Raw genomic sequence first — 7540 nt, 5'->3', positions numbered from 1 at the left:
TTTTTTGTAGCTTAGATGGATGGAAGAGCTGATGTTAAGTGGCAATAGGAACCCACAGACATCTACAACGTAAATGGCTTCACGGCAGAAATAGACAGGGCGGTGGTACCTACCTGTGCAGACTCACAAGACGTCCTACCAACACTAATTACGCAAATTATATAATAATTTTGTGGGTTTCATTTTTATTACACGATGTTAAATTCCTTCGCTGTGGAAGTCAATCGTGAACATTTGTTAAGTACGTATTTCATTAGAAAAATTAGTACCTGCCAGCGGGATTCGAACACCGTTCCACCGCAAGATACGAATGCACCGGACACTTTATCCTTTAGGCCACGACGATTTCTAAATTGATGCCTTCACTGTGTTATTGGATTGATTTTTGACGATGACTACATTTCGTATTTTTTTTAACTCTGTGACCTCCTGGCCGTCATTGGTTACCAAACCATGGAGGTTTTAACATGAATACCATTTTCAAGCCTTCACTTTAATAAAAGCGAATAGCATGAAGTGGACAACTGAATTATTATCAAAATTCAGTCTGAACCCGCAACAGTGAGTATATAATTTATAGCAACGTAAGCTGCGGGTCCGTGTTACTCTAATATGAGTTATTAGGGTCCCCTACATTACTGGATTAGGTCAGGAACAATTTATATAGACCGACGTTGCCTAAACAACAAATTTAGACACATTGTACCTAGCATGTGTTTACGAATGACTTCCGCATTTATGGCATAAGGTCGTGTAGCTAAAATTAGTGGTGCGTATAGTGAGCTCGAAGAGGCAGAGATTATCTTGCCTATTTCTGCCGGAAAGCAGTTTGAAGGATGGGACAGCCATTCTCCTAGGCAGCCCCTTAATCTCATATCGCAGTGTATGGTAGCATACTATTGGCTCTGGTAACTACTTTTTTATTTTATTGCTTAGATGGGTGGACGAGCTCACAGCCCACCTGGTGTTAAGTGGTTACTGGAGCCCATAGACATCTACAACGTAAATGCGCCACCCACCTTGAGATATAAGTTCTAAGATCTCAGTATATTTACAACGGCTGCCCTACCCTTCAAACCGAAACGCATTACTGCTTCACGGCAGAAATAGGCAGGGTGGTGGTACCTACCCGCGCGGACTCTCAAGAAGTCCTACCACCAGTAAACTTGCTACAGTAAGCTTGCTACCAAGAGGATTGGTCTCTTGGACCTAGAGATCGTATGCCCAACTAGAACAATGAAAATTTTTGGTAGACTCTAAATTTTCAACTTTCTGCAACACAATCTCTCAATGGATGTCTAAAAACACTTATTCTCGAATCGTAATTCGTGACGTTTAATGTTCTGACATTTCGACAGCACGTCTAAGCGATAGGCAATGAAACGTGATGGGGCACTTATATCACCTGTTACGACAATTTCCACAAAGAATCTACCCTCGGCTTAGTCGTAATGCATTCCCATTTACGTCGCGTACACTCGGGACCGATATGGCGGTTACTTTATGCTTACATTACGTTAAACTATTTACTCATACGGTAAGGGGTATTGTAAAATTTTCTGCATAGATAAGGTCTTGCCACGCCTACTGGTTACGGGAGCCTATGGCCGTCTCAACGTAAATGTCATCACGTTTGAAGTCCGAGTTTCAATTCGTAATGGCTGTTCCATCCAAATTGAAACAAACGAAGGCTTCACAGTAGAAATAGATATAACTTTGCTTGTGGGAGTTGATAATTCGACTTATCAAAAACAAAAGTTTGACAGAAACATGTATCGCGGTGATAATCATTTCAAAAAGATCTTGCATGTATTTTTGGCAAGAACGTAAGGAGCTAAGGTATTTTGTTAATGTTTATTCATATTTAATTGTGGCTTATTAACCATTTAAAGTTTGTGAAGGAACACAAGTGTGAGAGTAAATGAAATAAAATCGCTAAACTTGGCTTCGTTCAAAAGTCCTAAGAAGCTCCAGTAAATTTTGACCATTTTAATGAGACATTATACTTGTTCTATCTCGTATCATTACATTCTATTTCATTTAATATCTCCCTAATTGATTACAGTTTCAGATAAATCAAGTTCATTTTATTTCGCTTTATATTATTTTTTTACATGTTATATTTACATTTAAACATTTTTTACACACTCATATTATGTAATTTACGTATTTTCATTCAAAAAATTGTAGAACTATAATAGTGGTGGACACATCTGTACATCTATAAGTTTTAAACAACAATATTTATTCAAAAATCAAAGCCAATTAAAAAGTCCTTCAGGCTTCACCGAAAAAAAGGAAGAAATTCTAGAAAAAGAAATCTTGTGGCATAATGGGTACTATGTATATATAAAAACGTTGCGTTTCACATCTTTCGTCTCTTCCGACATTTTACACATTCCGCCATTTTGTCGGTTCCGCCATTTGTGGCGGGAACGAGGCCCGGCCTGCATCTTCAAGATTAAATTATGCGTGTCGTAATTCCTTGTTTTGGGCAATCGACTCAGGATTGCGGTTGGAACAGTCTTGACGTATTATTCATGAACAATTTTCTCTTGTTTTGAATTTTATAATGACGGTAATAATTTTCTCCTTATTCTTTTTTGAGTTCTCTTTATGTCTAAGATGCAAGATTAAATTGAATTTAGAATTTGGGTAGGAAATTTAACCGAGACGAATGGCTTTGTAGATTAATTTGTAAGCTTATATTTGTCTCTTTCTTTAACTATCTTTAGCTGACAAAATTAGTATCATGTGGCCTTAAATGTACCTATAAACTTAACCAATATATAGTTTTAATGGCCAATGAACGCTAACTACATTATCGGACTTGACCGTAGGCTGTCAGCACTGCCCACAGACTTTGACAATGCTAGAGCATAATCAAAGCACTGCTAATATCAAGAAAATACTATTAACCCAAGCAAGCAAAAATATGCGCATAAACGTGAATAATACGTGTGCATACAGACGACATACCTGAAATACTGTATGAATGCTCACTATCGCTCATTAACATCAGTAATCCGTGATCACAACGAAACTGCAGTCTATGCTCAACAGCTTAAGACTAGATTGACAAGTATATGAACCAAAAGGCCGCTAATTATACACATTTAGTCTGATATTTTTTTATTTCCCAAACGAAAGAGCTCACGGTTAATCTGGGCCATTACTCACAATATAATGTTCCGTGATCAAAGAACCATTGCAATACTTTTATCCCATTTAGGCTTTTATTCAGTATGACAGTTGTTATACTTAAAGCGATGGTACTATGTATGTTATTTTTTATTACTTAGTTGGGCGTTCGAGCTCAATGGCCACCTGGTGTTAAGTGGTTACCAGAATTACATAGTCATCAGCAACGTTAATTCTGCCTTGAAATATGAGTTATAAGTTTCAGTTCTACAGTTAACAGTACAACGATTGGCCCACTCTAAGACCGGCAGTTTCGCATGCAGGCAAACAAAAAACTCCATTATCGACCTCCAGTAATGAATACTTATATTTACTCCGATTTATACCTTGAATAAAAAAAATAGACAACTCCATAAATATTATATTAGTATACAAATAAAGGTTTGCGGCTTCCAAAGGGTTCAGATCAAACCGAAATGCGGTGCGAAATTCAAATGACCGCTAAAAAAAAAATGGAACCTTCGTCGACGTATTTTAAATTAAGGACGGTACAGAATGGAAATAAATTTTTATTTATACGGTTATTTGTAGAAAGGTCGCCCGAACATGTACCGAGAATGGATGAAAGGGTTGGACCGTCACCATATTCAACTACCCCGTTCAAACAATCGCGTCATTAGCGAAAGTACATTGTGGCGCGGATTGTAAAAACGATTTTATATTAACTTTAGGTTTTAGATACTTAAAGTAGCACCATATAACATAATATCCGGTTGAAATTGACAGGGATGTACTGGTGGTAGGACCTCTTGTGAGTCCACGCGGGTACCACCACCCTGCCTATTTCTGGCGTGAAGGAGTAATGCGTTTCGGCTTGAAGGATGGGGCAGCCGTTGTAACTATAGTTGAGACCCTAGAACTTATATCTCAAGGTGAGTGGCGCATTTACGTCGTAGATGTCTAAAAAAAGGGAAATTGTTAAAACTTGAGATTATGGGCTGTGTAGAATCTTCCCATCTCATTCCGTGTGTGGCGTCGCTAATTGGTGGTATATTGTAAGCCTGCTTAATTAGGTACCATGCTGCCTATTAATGCTGGAAAGCAGTCACGCTTTCCGATTTGAAGTACGAAACAGCTGCTATACTGTGATGAATGATGAATGAATCAGGTTATGATGTCTATTCATTTATTACTTTATTTTTTATATTTTAGATGTGTATACGAACTCACGGCCCACCTGGTGTGATGTGGATATCGGAGCCCATAGACATCTACAACGTAAATGCCGCCACACACCTGGAGACGTGAGTTCTGAGTCTCAGTTTTATTGTATAACGGCTGCCCTACTACTCATCAAACCGAAACGCATTAACGCTTCATGGCAGAAATAGACAGGGCGGTGGTATCTAACCCGTGCGGGTTCATAGAACTCCCTACCACCTGTAATTACGCAAATTATATTTTTTGCGGGTTTGATTTATATTAAACGATATTATTCCTTCATCGTTAAAGTCGTTCGTGAACATTTTTAACTACTTACTTAACATACTTTCATTAGAAAAATTGGTAATAGCCTGTGGGATTCTAACACCGACACAGGCGCACCAAGCCTCTTGCTAGCTACTGGTGGTAGAACCTCTTGTTAGTCCGCACGGGTTTTTTTTTTTTTTTTTTTTTTTTTTTTTTTTTTTTTTTTTTTTTTTTTTTTTTTTTTTTTTTTTTTTTTTTTTTTTTGTCAGGAGGAAATCGCCGGACTTCCGCCCTTTCCTGGGGATGGAGGGCGGGGTATGTCGGAGTCGAACCGACTAAAACCTCCTGTCTCTCAACAACCAACGTCCAAACCTCGCATGAGACAAAACTCATGAAAAGGCAAAGGGGGGAAAGTGAAGCGTTTAGTGCGGAGCACATCTCTCCCATCACCCTCCCCCTCGGGACGCCGGACTGGTGGTCGTCGGCGCCACGACCACCAGCCCTCTCGGTCGGCAGGCTATCCGAAGCCCGCCTAGATGGCGCCGGTTAGAATGGTCTATCCTACGGAATACCCCGCTGGGTCAGAACCAGCGTGGGTTGAGGATAGCCGGCCTTCCATCACCCGGATGCTCATGCGTAAAACGCGTGCAGAGCAGCTTGCACGACGTCTTCTTAGGTCCCTCGCCGGTCCCCAGACCGACATATGAGGGGGACCCGAAACACTTAGAGGGCCAGGGCTTGGGCGAGATCCGCCTCCCTGGCCCCCGCTCGACGGCGGCGGGCCTGTGCGTCTCTCACGCGCCCCGCCGCCTCCTTCTGCGAGATGGTGCACTCGCAGAAGTCGAGCATCGCCTTCCACGACTCGTCGTCACCGAGCATCGATGCCACAACACTCGGCAACGACAAGTCGTTTCCTATTTTTGCGACGAGGACACGGCGCCACCCCTCCCATGCGGGGCAGGCGAAGAGCGTGTGCTCCACCGTGTCCAAGTCGCAACCACAATGGTGGCACTCTGCCGTCGGCTCGGCTCCGATCCGGTGCAGGAACTCACCGAAGCAACCATGCCCAGTGAGCACCTGCGTGAGCCGGAAAGTGAGGCGTCCTCTGTCACGATTCACCCAATTCACAAGAACCGGGCGAATCGCCTCGACGGTCCTACGACCAGCCGAAGGATCGGCCAGCCGTCTGGACCATGACTCCAGCACGGACCGCCGAGATTGGGCCTTTTTTTTTTTTTTTTTTTTTTTTATTGCCTTTGTAGGCAGACGGGCATACGGCCCACCTGATGGTGAGTGGTTACCGTCGCCCATGGACTTCAGCAATGCCAGGGGCAGAGCCAAGCCGCTGCCTACCGCTTAATACTCTCCACAAGCCTCGTTTGAAGAAGGACATGTCATAGCGCTCGGGAAACACCGTGGAGGGGAGCTCATTCCATAGCCGGATGGTACGTGGCAAAAAAGACCTCTGGAAACGCACTGTGGATGATCGCAGTGGCTCCAGGTAGTATGGATGAACTCTACTCCGGTGGCGGGCGGTGCGATGGTAAAAACGAGATGCTGGTATCATCTCGAACAATTCCTCAGAGCACTCCCCATGGAACATACGGTACAAAATACAGAGGGAACCGAAGTCCCTCCGCAGACCCAGAGGCTCCAAACGATCCGAGAGAATGGGATTATCGACAATCCGAACGGCCCTCCTCTGTATGGAGTCAAATGGAAGAAGCTGGTATTTGGGAGCCCCAGCCCAGAGATGGGAGCAGTACTCCATGCGAGGCCGGACTTGTGCTTTATAAAGCAAAAGTCTTTGTCCAGGCGTGAAGTACCGCTTCGCTCTGTTGAGGACTCCCAGCATTTTGGACGCCAACTTGGCTTTGCCTTCCAAATGACTCCGAAACTGGACATCGCTCGAAATGTCGACCCCAAGTATCCCGATACTCTCGGAAGGTTGCAGGGATACTCCTTGGGCCTTCCGCGCTCTGACCACACTGGGGCTGGGACGTGCCACGCCCCGGGAACGAAGGTCAGCCCGCCACTGATAGTCAGCGGCGAGCGCCTCCGCCTAGGTACCATCACCCCGCCTAATTCGGCCGTGAAGCAGTAATGCGTTTCGGTTTGAAGGGTAGGGTAGCCGTTGTAACTATACTAAGACCTTAGAACTCATATCTCAAGGTGAATGGCGCGTTTATGTTGTAGATGTCTATAGGCTCCAGTAACCACTTAACACCAGGTGGGGTGTGAGTTCGTCCACACATCTAAGCAATAAATAAAAAAAGGGCTTGCTTACATAACTATACCGTAAAAAATGTTAATATTAAATTCTGTTTAGTTCTTTGAATGACTAACTTACAATTGACTGATGTTATCCGTGTCACCACGAGTAGAATAATTATGTATGGCTGCATAGCACTGTGAATTAACTTGAACAGAAACATCAAGCATCTGAATGTAATTCGATACTGACGTCATTACACAGCCAAATTGAGGAACAGATATGCGATTACCGTATCATTAAGATCTGATTGGGTCCCCGGCGTGCTCGCATTATACGATAGCAGTCAGCCCGTCAAATTGTGCTTTTAACGAAGCAATGCCTTCCTTTATAATAAAGCCCGTATTTATGGAACACGGGTATTAACAGATTTTTCGGTTAAAACAATAATCTACGGTAACAGTGTTGCCAGGCAGGGGAATTAATCCGCGATTTCGGGGGAGGGAAATGATGACAGGAACATTGAGGTATCATTCGGAAGAAAATGTTGAGGTTGGGCACGTGGCCAAATTTTTAGGAGTGTGGATGTGACGGACAGTCCAGATCAAAGTTTTGTGAATTTTTTTATTTTTTTTATAGTCCTTGTATGCATACGAGCATACGGCCCACCTGACGGTGAGTAGTTACCGCCGCCCATGGACTTCAGCAATGCGTGGG

This window comes from Bombyx mandarina, chromosome 03, assembly GCF_030267445.1.
Source record: "Bombyx mandarina strain Sakado chromosome 03, ASM3026744v2".
NCBI lineage: Eukaryota > Metazoa > Arthropoda > Insecta > Lepidoptera > Bombycidae > Bombyx > Bombyx mandarina.
Note: the sequence above shows the minus strand (reverse complement) of the source record.